Source organism: Coregonus clupeaformis, chromosome 34 (assembly GCF_020615455.1).
Source record: "Coregonus clupeaformis isolate EN_2021a chromosome 34, ASM2061545v1, whole genome shotgun sequence".
Classification (NCBI taxonomy): domain Eukaryota; kingdom Metazoa; phylum Chordata; class Actinopteri; order Salmoniformes; family Salmonidae; genus Coregonus; species Coregonus clupeaformis.
This window is the reverse complement of record NC_059225.1, coordinates 5,461,349-5,479,355: the sequence shown is the minus strand read 5'-3', so window position 1 is coordinate 5,479,355 and position 18,007 is coordinate 5,461,349. Positions and strand designations below refer to the sequence as shown.

Genomic DNA, 18,007 nt, shown 5'->3' with positions numbered 1-18,007 from the left:
GTCACCTGTTTGGTTGCAGTAGCATGCGGCATCCAGTTACCAAATAGCATGCAGGTTACACTTCTACAGTACTCAGTCAGTGAGATCCCAATGGACAAAGGGAGCATCCTTGTCGGGTCATTCTGAGAAAGCATTGAGTGGGGAGATTGAGTGGGAGCAATTCCAAGAAAAAAGGACAGCTCTGGGGAGTGAGGTGACAGATGCCTCGAACAACTCTGCATTGTGAACATTGACTCATTATCAGTGGTTCCACCGAACATGCAAAGGCATGTTTAAATTGATAACCAGGACAAGTACTTACAAGCCCACGATGGCTTCCTTCACATCTGGCATGCACTGGGTTGGTAGCTGTGCCATGTCTGACATCATTGTGATCACCGCTATTGCAACTCATTGGAGAGGAAAGGGGACAGCACCGTTGTGTCTTTGTGTGGAGGAGAGGCCGTGTGCCCTGATACAATGGCTGACTACAAAACATCTCACTGTGTGCACGGGCCTCAATAGGACATTCCCCTGAGAAATCACTTCTGTTTTTCATAACTTTTGACTCAGAGCTCAGTGCAAAATGAACACTGTTTCTTCAGCGCTGATACATTTTTCAGTTACTGAATCCTTTCATTAACAGAAAAAGATTATTGACAGAGAGCCAAAACAGTCTTCTTTTCAGTTTACCCTCTCTTTCCCCTGAGCAGGTGTGTGGGCTGGTTTCAGTTCCTCTCCTGCTCCACACACCTCTGCAGTGGGGAGTGGCGGAGATCCGCCCAGAAGTCGGGGGGACGGCTGATGAAGCGACGCCGGCAGATGGCTCGCCAGTGTTTAAACACAACAAACAGACACCCAGAATTATGCTCCCATGTTCAATATACAGCCGACTGTGAGCCAGCGTGGAATTAAATAAGCATCTGGGTGTTTTGGCATCGGTCTGCTCTGCTGTCCGTGGGCTGAGAAATCTCTCTTCCTCTTCCTCTGTGAAGCAGGAGCTAGAGCAGAGCAGCGCAGTGATGCAGCCCCCAGTCTGTAGAGTCTGTAGGGACCTAGTCATTCAACTCAGCAGACCCACTCCTCCTATTCCTCTGTGAAGAAGACTACATTGGAGTTGGGACATTGTGTGATGGTGTGGTGCTGGTTTTCATTGGCCTTTGCCATTCATGTATGGATGGTAGTTATCGGAAGTTATACAATGGGTGGGTCTAATCCTGAATGCTGATTGGTGTCTATTCCACAAGTTACCACTGGCAAAATCTAAGATGTTAAAATGCCTATTTACTCTGTTCCATCTGAATGCGCAATCCACTGTCTCATCAGCCCAGCCAGGCAATTTATAAACTTGATCTCCACTATAAAAAGCATCAAGACATTATCTCACATTTCTTTTAGACTAACATTTGTTTTCAACAGCGGAGATTTGTATAAACCTTGCTGTCTGTCTCTCTTACATTTGCAACATTGTTTCATTCAAATTCGATCTCCAGCTGTCGCATAGTAATGAACGTGTCGGGAGTCGGGATGAGACAGACAGGCAGGCAGCTTTTCTCAGCCAGTCGAAATTATGAATCAGCATACTTTTATGGATATATACACAGAAATATCAATAGAAAACAGGTAAAACGATATGAAGTGCAGCTGGCTTGAAGTCTTTCCAGCTTCAGTTTGAAGTGATTGTGTTAGCTGTGTTGTTGGCTAGCTCCTCTCAACAACAGTGTCCTGATGAGATTGCACATTTTCTATGCCAGGTGAAATCGCGCCTCATTAGCTCAGTATTATGTACGTATCCAAATAAATGTCACTAGAAAACAGCTTAAACAAATGCAAATTAAGCTACTTTGTTGTTATTCTGGCTGCACTGGTTGATGTGACTGTAAGTTAGCCGTAGTTGGCTAGCTAGCAAGCAAGGGATAAGAACGTTGCCAGCCAGTATGGCAATGGGTCGCGTCCATAGATACTGAAAAAAAAGACTGAACCACTGGGTCGTGTCTCTGGCAACCAAACTGATAGAACGAACGACCTTGGCTTGGGTAGCAACCCTAGATTTGTGTCGGGACTATATCTTGGGGTAGGATGAAATAGTATGAATAAATTAATCAAAATAACTTTTTTTATGAAAATATGTGAATCATTATTTGAATATGTTGATAACCCGTTGTATAAAAGTGATAATACCCTCGAAGCCGGTGTTTGAAGGATATATTGGCACGGTGCATCCTCAGCTCTTCTTCAGGAGATAAATGAAAGGTGGAAAGAATTTTAGACTATTGAGGTGCCTTTACAGAAAGGACATTCAAATCACATTTCTTACATTTCAGTCATTTAGCAGATGCCCTTATCCAGAGCGACTTACAGGCGCAATTAGAGTTAAGTGCCTTGCTCAAGGGCACATCTACAGATTTTTCACCTAGTCGGCTCGGAGATTCGAACCAGCAACCTTTCAGTTACTGGCCCAACGCTCTTAACCACTAGGCTACCTGCCACCATAATGTTCATGTCCCACTAATCTCATTTCCAGACACCTCCGCCCAAATGCGCGAAGCGTCTGCTGGACCAACGTGGCAAACTCTGCCTTCGTTAGCCAATACAGAAAGACCGGGAGAAACTCCAGGCACATAGGCATTGGCTTAATAGGCTTAATCTACCAACCAATCATCTCCCACAACACCTTCCCCTTAACCCTCCCCTGTATATGTATTGTGCACCTCTGTTTACGGAGCCACGCCTTGCAGTTTTGTGATTCGCTAAAATTAAATGATGACGAATACTTTACTCTATAAGATTACTGCCATATAATTCTATGGTCACTCTCACTGAGGCCAACTTTGATGTCCCAGGAATATATGAGCTGTGCGCAATAGCCTGGGGACAGGGCCGGATCAAGAAATCATAGGCCGCAACCAACCATAGATAATCTATAGATGGCAGTTCCCATTCAAGTCAGGACTGGCATCCATTGCTAGTGTACCCATGAGTTTAACAATCAAATTGCCACAGTAAGAGGTTACAAAACCCTTCTATGGATTATGTCTATGGCCACAATGCAGCAAGCTTTAGCCTATATTTGGCGTGCATTTGAGTAAACAAGTGATAAAAAGTATATGTTATGGTGTGGGGTGCATTTTCCTGGCATGGTTTAGTTCCACTTATAGAATCTATGCCAAGGCACATTGAAGCTGTTTTTCTATTAATCAGTTACCAATCAAGGCAGGGCACCCAGTTACCCACATGGGCCCCATACCTCCTCTCCTCCCCCATCTGATGATTAGCAAAGCGGTAGCAGGAAGCAGCAGGATGTCTACACTCAATGAGAGCAGGCTACTGAGTCATCCTATGGTTGGCGGTTGCAGTGAAAAAAAGATATATACTACATACAGTGAGGGAAAAAAGTATTTGATCCCCTGCTGATTTTGTATGTTTGCCCACTGACAAAGACATGATCAGTCTATAATTTTAATGGTAGGTTTATTTGAACAGTGAGAGACAGAATAACAACAAAAAAATCTAGAAAAACGCATGTCAAAAATGTTATAAATTGATTTGCATTTTAATGAGGGAAATAAGTATTTGACCCCTCTGCAAAACATGATTTAGTACTTGGTGGCAAAACCCTTGTTGGCAATCACAGAGGTCAGACTTTTCTTGTAGCTGGCCACCAGGTTTGCACACATCTCAGGAGGGATTTTGTCCCACTCCTCATTGCAGATCTTCTCCAAGTCATTAAGGTTTTGAGGCTGACGTTTGGCAATTCGAACATTCAGCTCCCTCCACAGATTTTCTATGGGATTAAGGTCTGGAGACTGGCTAGGCCACTCCAGGACCTTAATGTGCTTCTTCTTGAGCCACTCCTTTGTTGCCTTGGCCGTGTGTTTTGGGTCATTGTCATGCTGGAATACCCATCCACGACTCATTTTCAATACCCTGGCTGAGGGAAGGAGGTTCTCACCCAGGATTTGACGGAACATGGCCCCGTCCATCGTCCCTTTGATGCGGTGAAGTTGTCCTGTCCCCTTAGCAGAAAAACACCCCCAAAGCATAATGTTTCCACCTCCATGTTTGACGGTGGGGATGGTGTTCTTGGGGTCATAGGCAGCATTCCTCCTCCTCCAAACACGGCGAGTTGAGTTGATGCCAAAGAGCTCCATTTTGGTCTCATCTGACCACAACACTTTCACCCAGTTCTCCTGTGAAAATCATTCAGATGTTCATTGGCAAACTTCAGACGGGCCTGTATATGTGCTTTCTTGAGCAGGGGGACCTTGCGGGCACTGCAGGATTTCAGTCCTTCATGGCGTAGTGTGTTACCAATTGTTTTCTTGGTGACTATGGTCCCAGCTGCCTTGAGCTCATTGACAAGATCCTCCCGTGTAGTTCTGGGCTGATTCCTCACCGTTCTCATGATCATTGCATCTCCACGAGGTGAGATCTTGCATAGAGCCCCAGGCCGAGGGAGATTGACAGTTCTTTTGTGTTTCTTCCATTTGCGAATAATCACACCAACTGTTGTCACCTTCTCACCAAGCTGCTTGGCGATGGTCTTGTAGCCCATTCCAGCCTTGTGTAGGTCTACAATCTTGTCCCTGACATCCTTGGAGAGCTCTTTGGTCTTGGCCATGGTGGAGAGTTTGGAATCTGATTGATTGCTTCTGTGGACAGGAGTCTTTTATACAGGTAACAAGCTGAGATTAGGAGTACTCCCTTTAAGAGTGTGCTCCTAATCTCAGCTCGTTACCTGTATAAAAGACACCTGGGAGCCAGAAATCTTTCTGATTGAGAGGGGGTCAAATACTTATTTCCCTCATTAAAATGCAAATCAATTTATAACATTTTTGACATGTGCTTTTCTGGATTTTTTTGTTGTTATTCTGTCTCTCACTGTTCAAATAAACCTACCATTAAAATGATAGACTGATCATTTCTTTGTCAGTGGGCAAACGTACAAAATCAGCAGGGGATCAAATACTTTTTTCCCTCACTGTATATAATATATACAGTATATATTTCCTTAATAAAATACAGTACCAGTCAAAAGTTTTAGAACACCTACTCATTCAAGGGTTTTTCTTTATTTTTACTATTTCTACATTGTAGAATAATAGTGAAGACATCAAAACTATGAAACAAAACATATGGAATCATGTAATAACCAGAAAAGTGTTAAACAAATCAAAATATATTTTATATTTGAGATTCTTCAAAGTAGCCACCCTTTGCCTTGATGAAAGCTTTGCACACTCTTGGCATTCTCTCAACCAGCTTCATGACGAATGCTTTTCCAACAGTCTTGAAGGAGTTCCCACATATGTTGGCTGCTTTTCCTTCACTCTGCGGTCCAACTCATGCCAAACCATCTCAATTGGGTTGAGGTTGGGTGATTGTGGAGGCCAGGTCATCTGATGCAGCACTCCATCACTCTCCTTGGTCAAATAGCCCTTACACAGCCTGGAGGTGTGTTTTGGGTTATTGTCCTGTTGAAAAACAAATGATAGTCCCACTAAGCCCAAACCAGATGGGAGGCGTATCGCTGCAGAATGATGTGGTAGCCATGCTGGTTAAGCATTCCTTGAATACTAAATAAATCACTGACAGTGTCACCAACAAAGCACCCCCACACCATCTCCATGCTTCACGGTGGAAACCACACATGCAGAGATCATCCTCTCACCTACTCTGCGTCTCACAAACATTTTACATTTACGTCATTTAGCAGACGCTCTTATCCAGAGCGACTTACAGTTAGTGAATACATATATATAGATATTTTTTTTCATACTGGTCCCCCGTGGGAATCGAACCCACAACCCTGGCGTTGCAAACGCCATGCTCTATCAACTGAGCTACATCCCTGCCGGCCATTCCCTCCCCTACCCTGGACAACACTAGGCCAATTGTGCGCTGCCCATGAGTCTCCCGGTCGCGGCCGGCTGCGACAGAGCCTGGATTCGAACCAGGATCTCTAGTGGCACAGCTAGCACTGCGATGCAGTGCCTTAGACCACTGCGCCACTCAGGAGACAAAGACACAGCGGTTGGAACCAAAAATTATTGGTGTCCTTTAGTAGTGGTTTCTTTGCAGCAATTCGACCATGAAGGCCTGATTCACATAGTCTCCTCTGAACAGTTGATGTTGAGATGTGTCTGTTACTTGAACTCTGTGAAGCATTTATTTGGGCTGCAATTTCTGAGGTGCAGTTAACTGTAATGAACTTACCCTCTGCAGCAGAGGTAATTCTGGGTCTTCCTTTCCTGTGGTGGTCCTCATGAAAGCCAGTTTCATCATAGCGCTTGATGGTTTTTGCGACTGCACTTGAAGAAACTTTCGAAGTTCTTGACATTTTCCGGATTGACTGACCTTCATGTCTTAAAGTAATGATGGACTGTCATTTCTCTTTGCTTATTTGAGCTGTTCTTGCCATAATATGGGCTTGGTTTTTTACCAAATAGGGCTATCTTCTGTACACCACCCCTAACTTCTCACAACACAACTGATTGGCTCAAATGCATTTAGAAGGAAATAAATTCCACACATTTATTTTTAACAAGGCACACCTGTTAATTTAAATGCATTCCAGGTGACTATCTCATGAAGCTGGTTGAGAGAATGCCAAGAGTGTGTAAAGCTGTCATCAATGGAAAGGGTGGCTACTTTGAAGAATCTCAAATCTCAAATATATTTTGATTTGTTTAACACTTTTTTGGTTACTACATGATTCCATATGTCTTATTTCATAGTTTTAATATCTTCACTATTATTCTACCATGTAGAAAATAGTAAAAATAAAGAAAAACCCTGGAATGAGGAGGTGTGTTCAAACTTTTGACTGGTACTGTATCTTTTTTACTGCCTCACTTATTGTGTGCAGTGAGATGCATATGAAAGTGGCAACACACCGTCACACCGTTGAAATCCCATAGATGTGTCAGAGGTTAAAATCATTGTTTCACCATCACCTAAAATAAGTTCTGATTAGCCATGCTGATCCATCCAAGAGTTGGCCCCTGAGCTCTTTGCTGATTGCAAAGTCTGAAGTGGAGAGGCATCATCACTGTGATTGAGTTTGTCTCCCTAGTCTGTTTAAATATTTCCCAGCCAGATTAAGTTTACTGAACACACAATTCAGCATAATTAACCAAGCCATCAGCGCGTGTCTTTAGGAGTAGTAGCGTTGTGGGGGCTTAAATCAGGCCGTCCATTAGGGGTGCCCGTTTAAAGCCCCCTGCAGGCCGAGATTGAGGAAGTCAAAGCCTTTGAAAGTATAGAAAAGTAAAATAACACTCTCCTGAATCATGACGAGAATGAAAGAAAGGAGGGAGGCAACAAGGAAAGGAGGCAGCTCAAAGATAGCAACCAGTATTTTGTCAGAATAAATCCATCTTGGACTCCAAACGGTGACATTTAGGCTCAATGGTCTGTTTTGACTGAGGACCTCTCTTCAGCTTGTTATCATCGCTATTGATTTCCTGGAGAGGAGGGAGAGAATGAATGGAGGAGGAAGCCATCATTCCACACAGGAAGATAGGGATAAGAAAGAGATGAGAAGGAAGTCCCAGACAGACATTGTGTGTCTGACAGTGTCTGTTTGTTCCCTCGGTAATGAATGTGGACCCACTTGTAGTCAGTGGGCTTAATCCTGGGGAGAAAACACCACAACACTCCCTGAAAAGTGTGGAAAGAGGGAATAAGGCTGAATATCTCCCTGCCTCAAAGACACACACACACAACTACAAACACACACTCAACTACACACACAAAATTACACACACAAAATTACACACACTCAACTACACACACACACACACACACACACACACACACACACACACACACACACACACACACACACACACACACACACACACACACACACACACACACACACACACAGATATATTTCCCCATCCCATAAATAGAGCTATTTCAACCTCCCTCCTAATGTGATCTATAACATTTTCAACAAACCAAATGTTACCTAGTGTTAGCAGACGTACAGAGCTGCTTTGGGCACATCGAGGCATCCGGATGAATCACCGCTGGCTGATGTCAGAACCGTTTAAGAAACCTGCCCCAGATATTTCACATAGTTCTCACTTTGATCCAACTAATACGATCCTCAGTGCTGTTTTTTTCTTCTTCATAATGCTGCCACCGTGCATGAAATGATTTGCTTAATGCGAGGGACTGCTCTCTCTCTCTCTCTAGCTCTCATTATTTCTCTCTGCCTCTGCCTCTCTCTCTCCCTCTCTATGTCTCTTTTGCTGGCTCTTTCGTCTACCAATACGAGTTGACATGAGAGAGTTATAAGCAAGACATGCAAGAGAAGACATGCTGTGACAGTAATATCTGCAGTCTGCAAATATCAGCAGGTGAATCATAACACAATTCCAATAGCTGACATCCAGGGCAGAAAGTTTGGAGAAGCCCACTGACTGTAAAATATTCAGCAGAAGACCTGCGGTTGAGCACGAAGATGCCCTGATTTTACTGGCCACACCTTTGAAGTGAGTCTCTCCCGCTGAGGAAAGAGAAGCCTGCAGATCAAGAAATGCCCCTGGCTTAAAAAACGGTTTGGTTGGGAGTGGGACACCACTGATGGATGGCCAGACCAGACACATGAAGCCTGCCCAGAAACATGAAAAGGAATCCATCTTGGAGATGTGTTGGGTTATCCTGTGAGAAGTTCAGCTTCAGACACTGAGACAACTTTGGATGGTTCAGGGGGTTCCTCAAAACAACACAGCCTCTGAATCTGACCTGGTTCCATTGGTCTTTGTACAACCTACAAGGCAGTGGTCACCTGACCTCGGTTGGTAAAGGATATACTGTCCTCCTCTGTAACAAGGCTAATGAGTCAAAAACATGTCCTGGACAGTTTAGACGACATTCTCAAGGAACACACTTTTCTCACGGGTCATTCGCAGGCTTCGTCTCTGCATTTGTCATATCTCTTCCAGATGCATGTGTCCGAGACGCGTTGGCTCACAGAGAACACAGCGAACACAATGGGAAGTGGAGCATTCTGGAAAATGACAACCCCACAGCTATTTTGAACACAGTGATGTTGCTTCTTCCCCATCAGCGTTGTCCTGAGCCTCACCAGAGGGTGGTTTAACTTCTGCCTGGATAAGGCTCATGAGGCTGAGCTGACAGGAACATGCCCATCAGCTCACTGGTTACTGAGCACCGTGTGCCAACCAGAAGAAGAGGACACAGCCAACAGCATCACAGCCCAACCTTGCAGTGTAGTGCACACGCATCTGTAAAACCCAGTACATTCAGCATGTTGCTGCAAACGTGGATATAAATACTAAATAAATGGAGGAATACTTAGGATGAAGCAAGAAAGAGGGCAACGAGAAAAGCTAAATGGGCTAATCATTCATTACTACTATGAAATAAAAGGTTTACGCTATTAGACCTCGTATAATTCCACAATCCTGTGTGCACCCCAACCAGGCCAGTGGAGGCCAGTGGAGATGCAGGCTTTAGTAGCGATTAGATGTAATTGGTCTGTTCTCATTAAGCAGTGTAGCAGCGCTCTGGGTCTAACTCCCGGACAGAGTAGGCTAAGGTCCACCAGAGCTAACGCTATACATGCCTTTCTCACTCGTCAGTCACTGACCTCAGTGTGTCCACCTCGTTGTGTGACCTTGCATCATTTAGACACTGCTTAATGCTGACAAGTGTCGTCGTTCACGATGCATTGCATTTGCACCTCGTTCAGTCATCCATTTTGCTGAGGCAACGTAATGCTCCTTGGGATGAAGGTTGAGGAGAGAACTTGACTTTGCAACCTACACCAAGATAAAGAATGACTGAAGAATTGTAATTGCCAAAGTTAAACTGATTATCAATTGAACTGCTAATGTTCTACTCTGTTTGATTAAAAGCCGTATGGCCCTATTCTCAGTGAAACAGTAAGGCCTCATTTCAAATCAAGCCCTTCATTTCCCTGTAATTTCCTCAAAGGGACAAAATAAGGTATTCATTTACGGCCCCACAATGGTAACCTGGATACATCCACACTCTGTTATTAAAGAACAATCTCAGAGTTTTGCATGGTTGCAGAAACCGAGGACAAAGAAGATGTGAATTGCGTTTGGTGTCACCCCAGCCCTATCTGAGGAGCGGGACCAGGCGGCTGATTAAACGAATTATGGAGGAAATTAAATAGTATAATGCCCCAGATTAAAAGAGGAACATGGAGAATAGCCTGTCCCGTTAGACAAGGGGACACGGGTGAATTCTAACCTTGTCTGCAGAGAAATAGGAGCTCATTTTGGTTGCTGTAATACCCTGGCCATAGAGGGAGAGAGAACCATGTCTAAAAGGGGTCTGGTCTGAAAGCCCACTCTGAGAGGCCTTAATGCACTCTGGAGTGGGGAGTAGTCAGTCTGGTTCTAGACACAGAGGGCAAGGGAGTTATAGACACAGAGGGTGAGGGATACACCCTGTAAAACATCCCCATAAAACCTCCTTACACCTCATCCTCACAGCTCCTCATGTCAATTATTAAACTCTGTGAACCAACGTTTTTCTGTCTACTTTATAATTAAGCAATAAGGCCTGAGGAGGTGTGGTATATGGCCAATATACCACGGCTAAGGGCTGTTCTTAATCACGATGCAACGTGGAGTGCCTGGATACAGCTCTTAGTTGTGGTATATTGGCCATATATCACAAACCCCTGAGGATCCTTATTGCTATTATAAACTGGTTACCAAGGTAATTAGAGCAGTAAAAATGTATATTTTGTCATACCCGTGGTATATGCTCTGATGTACCACGGCTGTCAACCAATCAGCATTCACAGCTCGAACCACCCAGTTTATAATTGTTTCTAATCACAGTGCTATATTCACACCAAAACAGTACTATGATGCTCAAGAGTGAATTAAAAGTTGTTTGTATCAATCTGTGACCGTGAATGTTTTCTGTTGCATGTCAATCTATGTTGCATTAAATGAAGGGGCTCCATCTTGCAGCACTTATCTCCATCCCACTCACTTCACTCTCCCTGGGAGATCTGACTGACTGAGCACTGAGTGAATGAGATGGTTGTCAGTCTCTGAGAGCAAGATGACATCCACCAGCAGATTGATGACTCAGTGAGCCGATAAACTGTAAAGTTATTACCAAGTATCAGAGGAAAACATAAAATCATATAAAGTGTTCCCTGGTTCGACTCGTCACCTGGCTCAAACACAATACTTCATTGCTTTGTTGCAAATTCGTGATTGTGATAATATTCTCATCCAACATTTAGCATCATCTATGTGGGGGCAAGCTCTCTAAACTCTTTAATCCCAGTCTCCCACACTAATCAATGGAAGTAGAGGTAGGTAATGAGAATCCTCAAAGGGCTTCCCCCAGATAGAGGGTGAGACAGTCAGAATCAGGCCAAGATCAGTGTTGTGGAACAGGGCCAGGCTACTGCCCCAAAGCCCAAAGCCTCTGGAAGGTGTTATGAGACACTGACACACTGACAGGATTGACCTTGGTGGTGAAAGAGCTTATAAACCTGCTACTGTCCTCCCGTCAGATCTGGCCCATCTCCCACAACAACCTGTCAGGTGTAAATATGCACTTAATGCCAGGAAACACTGGCCGGATTATCTCCTGGATCTAAACAGATTAAGGGGGTTTGATTGTTGCCAGTACACCCCTGTCCCTACCTCAAAGGTGGGGAGGCTGTGGAGAAGCGGAGGGACTCACTTGGCAAAGAGAAAACACAAGGAGGGACTATAATGACACACCACTATGACAGGGTGGGATTATGTCCTGATCATAAAACATGGGTGGTGATTAATATGCCAACTAATAGGATGAGGCTGGGAGATGTGGCGATGGGGATCAGCGTGGTGGTGGGGGGGGAAGACAGCAACGAAGAACCTTGAAGCCGCATTGAGACACACGCAGTTCATCAATCACAGGTGACATTTGGGACAGATGCAGGGAGCTCCATTCACCACAGGAGAGAACTGGGTGTTCCACCATGTCAAATGAGGCAGCGTTAATTACTCTCTTTCCAAACCAGCCACCAGCAAAAACAAGCAAACATACTCTACTGTAAAGACGGGCCGTATGTATCAAGCGACTCAGAGTAAGAGTGCTTATCTCGGATCAGCTTCCCCTGTTCATGTAATCATATTCATTGTAATCTAAAAGGAAAAACTGATCCTAAATCAGGACTCCTACGCTGATATTTATAGCCCGAGAAGTTCAGGGGACATATGTAGAGAAAATGTAATCATGTTTCACTGCCATCTATTGGTAATATGACACACACAACAGTTCCATTACAGAACACTCTCCTCTGGAGTGTGGCTCTATTCTATTGCCTCCCTAGTTCTTCTTGATCACAGATGACTCCACTCCATTGGATTAATATACAGTCCTCAGGGCCATTGACTTGGGGGCCATGTTGTAGCCTTGGTAGTGAATATTATATTTTCCAGCCTAGAGATCTCATTAGAGCAAGCAGCAGGACAATGTCTGCATCCCAAATGAGACCAGAAGACATCAGGCATTCTGGTTCCCTGGTCAATTCACTAACTTCATACGGTAACTTGTGTGACAGTATGTGCGTCAGCTGCTTTTTCAATGTTTCAATAAGATGTCCCATGGAGTAACTCACTGTGTGTGTGTATTGCTCAGGTGCTATAGGCTAAATCCATGTAGAATTGTTTTACATGATTATTATTATTATTATTATTATTATTATTATTATTAAGAGTACAGATTATTGTATGAGACAATATATAAACGCTTTTGAGAAAGATAATTTGAAAAATTATACTTTATTGAGTAGGCCTATAAATGTATTTATCTGTTCTCTTAAGTTTGATAAGAGAGATGAAAATGTAATGAACTGAAGGTTTTTTTGTTGATCTTAAAATCGAAATGGATAGATTTGAAGGTTGTTTCATTAGATTTGGGTGGGATGGGGTTACCAGTAACATACACCACTGCAAGCACAACACAATTTGTGAAATGTTGTATGTTGATTCAAGGAAAAATGTAATCAGACACTTACAATGTCTTCAGTTGGTGTAGACTGCTTATTTTTTCTATGGTTGGTTCACTGCAAAAGAGACAGACAGAGTGGTATTAGATCTGGCAAGCGTGTCCATACACATTCAATATAAAGACAGAACGGCCTAGGGCCATCCAAGAGAAAGAGATGAGGGTCAGGAGAGAGCAGCAGCCACAGAGAAGAGAGAGAGAATCATACTGTTCAAGAGTGAAAGTAGGCAAGGCAACATAAAACAAACATATGGTTCAGTGAACTCAACCATGACTATGAGTGTGTTTTCTCAAGGAAGAAGCCTCCAACTTGTATGAATAGGAGCTTCTGCTTCAAGTCTAATACTGTATAGACGAAAGTAGGTGAGCATGGTAAAACGGTAATGTGAACAGAAACTAGTCCAGAGAAGGATCATATTGACAGCAGACAGCAGACGACCCTAGACTCCCAGTAGCCCTCATAACTGTTACCTTAATCTGAACATTTCATTAATTATGTTTTGAATAACAGTTTTGCTATAGCCCAAATGCATGAGTTTTACACTGAGGCAATATGATATCCATTAATTAACATACTGGGGTACCAAATAAGATCTGAAAGGGGAAGATTAAATTATTATTATCTGAATGACCAAATAAGGACCTGTGCATAGAAGTGAACACAAATTAAATGTGAGAAAGAAGTAGGTTTGTACTCCAGAGAGATTTTGTAATAGAAATGGATTCTGGTAATTAAGAAAAGCTTGGTAGTTGGAGGTTGCTGATGCCGACACACACAAACCTACAGAGAGAAGCATTTTGCCCTGTAGAGCAGGGGTCATCAACTAGATTCAGAATGCGGGACGATTTTTTCTTGGATGGTCAGGGGGCCAGTACATAATACTTTGTAGACTGCAAATTGACCGCAAGAAGCCCAAACATAATAATTATAAACCTTTCTTACATTTGTATAGATCACATACAGTACCAGTCAAATGTTTGGACACACCTACTCATTCAAGGCTTTTTCTTTATTTGTACTATTTTCTACATTGTAGAATAATAGTGAAGACATCAAAACTATGAAATAACACATTTGGAATCATGTAGTAACCAAAAAAGTGTTAAACAAATCAAAATAGCCACCTTTTGCCTTGATGACAGCTTTGCACACCCTTGGCATTTTCTCAACCAGCTTCACCTGGAATGCTTTTCCAACAGTCTTAAAGGAGTTCCAACATATGCTGAGCACTTGTTGGCTGCTTTTCCTTTACTCTGCGGTCCAACTCATCCCAAACTATCTCAATTGGGTTGAGGTCGGGGGATTGTGGAGGCCAGTTCATCTGATGCAGCACTCCATCACTCTCATTCTTGGTAGAATAGCCCTTACACAGCCTGGAGGTGTGTTGGGTCATTGTCCTGTTGAAAAACAAATTATAATCCCACTAAACCCAAACCAGATGGGATGGCGTATCGCTGCAGAATGCTGTGGTAGCCATGCTGGTTAAGTGTGCCTTGAATAACAGCTCCTCCTCCATGCTTTAAGGGTGGGAACTACACATGCGGAGATCATCCATTCACCCACACCGCGTCTCACAAAGACACAGCGGTTGGAAACAAAAATCTCCATTTGGACTCCAGACCAAAGGACAAATTTCCACCGGTCTAATGTCCATTGCTCGTGTTTCTTGGCCCAAGCAGGTCTCTTCTTCTTATTGGTGTCCTTTAGTAATGGATTCTTTGCAGCAATTCGAGCATGAAGGTCTGATTCACACAGTCCCCTTTAAACAGTTGATGTTGAGATGTGACGCATTTATTTGGGCAGCAATTTCTGAGGCTGGTTAATGAACTTATCCTCTGCAGCAGAGGTAACTCTGGGACTTCCATTCCTTTGGCGGTCCTCATGAGAGCCAGTTTCATCATAGCGCTTGATGGTTTTTGCGACTGCACTTGAAGAAACTTTCAAAGGTCTTGAAATGTTCCAAATTTACTGACCTTCATGTCTTAAAGTAATGATGGACTGTCGTTTCTCTTTGCTTATTTGAGCTGTTCTTGCCATAATATAGACTTGGTCTTTTACCAAATAGGGCTATCTTCTGTATACCTCCTCTACCTTGTCACAACACAACTGATTGGCTCAAACGCATTAAGATGGAAAGAAATTCCACAAATTAACTTTTAAGAAGGCACACCTGTTAATTGAAATGCATTCCAGGTGACTACCTCATGGAGCTGGTTGAGAGAATGCCAAGAGTGGGCAAAGCTGTCATCAAGGCAAAGGGTGGCTATTTGAAGAATCTCAAATATATATTATATTTTGTTTAACACTTTTTTGGTTGCTACATGATTCCATATGTGTTATTTCATAGTTTTGATGTCTTCACTATTATTCTACAATGTAAAAAATAGTAAAAATAAAGAAAAACCCTTGAATGAGTATGTGTGTCCAAACTTTTGACTGGTAGTGTTTATATTTTTATTATGCGTGGGAATACTTGGGTCAAATAAAATCGGCAGTTGGGGAACCCTGCTGTAGAGTGTACAGTTGAAGTCGGAAGTTTACATACACCTTAGCCAAAAACATAAAAAAATTCCCTCTTAGGTCAGTTAGGATCACCACTTTATTTTAAGAATGTGAAATGTCAGAATAATAGTAGAGAGACTGATTTATTTCAGCTTTTATTTCTTTAATCACATTCCCAGTGGGTCAGAAGTTTACATACACTCAATTAGTATTTGGTAGCATTGCCTTTAAATTGTTTAACTTGGGTCAAACGTTTCGGGTAGCCTTCCACAAGCTTCCCACAATAAGTTGGGTGAATTTTGGCCCATTCCTCCTGACAGAGCTGGTGTAACTGAGTCAGGTTTGTAGGCCTCCTTGCTCACACACGCTTTTTCAGTTCTGGCCACAACTTTTCTATAGGATTGATGTAAGGGCTTTGTGATGGCCACTCCAATAACTTGACTTTGTTGTCCTTAAGGCATTTTGTCACAACCTTGGAAGAATGCTTGGGGTCATTGTCCATTTGCGACCAAGCTTTAACTTCCTGATTGATGTCTTGAGATGTTGCTTCAATATATCCACATAATTTTCTTTCCTCATGATGCCAACTATTTTGTGAAGTGCACCAGTCCCTCCTGCAGCAAAGCACCCCCACAGCATGATGCTGCCACCCCGTGCTTCACGGTTGGGATGGTGTTCTTCGGCTTGCAAGTTACCCCCTTTTTCCTCCAAACATAACGATGGTCATTATGGCCAAACAGTTCTATTTTTGTTTCATCAGACCAGAGGACATTTCTCCAAAAAGTACGATCTTATGTCCCCATGTGCAGTTGCAAACCAGTAGTCTGGCTTTTTTTTTTTGGGGGTTTTGGAGCAGTGGTTTCTTCCTTGCTGAGCGGCCTTTCAGGTTATGTCGATATAGGACTTGTTTTACTGTGACTATAGATACTTTTGTACCTGTTTCCTCCAGCATCTTCACAAGGTCCTTTGCTGTTGTTCTGGGATTAATTTGCACTTTTCGCACCAAAGTACGTTCATCTCTAGGAGACAGAACGCGTCTCCTTCCTGAGCGGTATGACGGCTGCGTGGTCCCATGGTGTTTATACTTGAGTACTATTGTTTGTACAGATGAACGTGGTACATTCAGGCGTTTGGAAATTGCTCCCAAGGATGAACCAGACTTGTGGAGGTCTTGGCTTATTTATTTTGATTTTCCCATGATGTCAAGCAAAGAAGCACTGAGTTTGAAGGAAGGCCTTGAAATACATCCACAGGTACACCTCCAATTGACTCAAATTATGTAAATTAGCCTATCAGAAGCTTCTAAAGCCATGACATCATTTTCTGGAAGTTTCCAAGCTGTTTAAAGGCACAGTCAACTTGGTGTATGTAAACTTCTGACCCACTGGAATTGTGATACAGTGAATTATAAGTGAAATAATCTGTCTGTAAACAATTGTTGGAAAAATTACTTGTGTCATGCACAAAGTAGATGTCCTAACCAACTTGCCAAAACTATAGTTTGTTAACAAGAAATATGTGGAGTGGTTGAAAAACGAGTTTTAATTACTCCAACCTAAGTGTATGTAAACTTCCGACTTCAACTGTATATTGCATAAGCTAATCATGCCTCTATTAGCAACCATAAGCTATGATCAAGGAAACGCACTAAATGTAAAAGAAACCATCACCACTGTTTCAACCTTTGTGTTAATGCTTCTAAACACAAGATACATTTGAATGCAACATGTATCTAAACTACGCAATATTTAGAAAGCGACCCAAGGAAACAAGCGCCATGCGCGATTTCTTTTTTCTTACAAATCGGAACAGGTCAGGGCATCATTTTGAATTGTCTATGTAACTTACCTGAAGAATTGTCAGATTGTTGCCAATAAACAAATCACTAATTCGCTCAGATTGACTTTCCATTTGGTTCAAGTACCCTTTACATCATCAACCAACTTCCAATAAGAGATTGACTCATTGCCAAGTCAATCAAAGATGCTCCCTTTGCAGAAAATACTTATTCTGTCTCGAAAACGAAGGATATATAATGTTAAGAGTGCCACTGACAATGTATGAATGTATAGTATTTTTCTGTATATACAATAATCGCTCTACCCATGAACAAAATAACATCCATAGATCAAGCGGCTGCACACAGCAACGTGGTAGAAAAATAGGCACGTTTCCCTCAAAATGAATGGGCAAAAAATCTATAGCATTTTCTCACAATGTTGCTAGATTTTGTTTCAACAAACACATCAAAAGGATGAGCTACTGACCTACTAAATCCACGGATGTAGCTGATAATCGAATCCAGCCATAAGATCCATAGACTAGAATAGTGAGTATGCCCACGTCTGCCAACAGACTGCCGAATAGTATTCAACCAATGATAATGTGCTTCTCTTTCTCCCTCCCACCTATTATTGTATCTTAATGAACAAAAGTCAGTTGTTTGTATGTTCATAGAGGTAGCCTAGTAGAGGTAGCCTGTTCCGATTTGTTTTT

At 42.7% G+C, this 18,007-nt stretch overlaps 1 protein-coding gene across 3 annotated transcripts in view; it reads right to left on the bottom strand.

The window, feature by feature from the left end:
- Positions 1-18,007, bottom strand: part of LOC121579052 (synaptotagmin-1) — a 217,987-nt gene that overhangs the window by 130,552 nt on the left and 69,428 nt on the right. For 2 of the 3 annotated variants that reach the window (XM_045210379.1, XM_045210381.1), the window contains exon 2: positions 13,019-13,066. The gene's annotated coding sequence lies outside the window, so the exon portion shown is untranslated. Of the gene's footprint in view, positions 1-13,018; positions 13,067-17,778; positions 17,798-18,007 lie in introns of those variants that run through there. The other variant, XM_041893318.2, reaches the window with a different exon arrangement.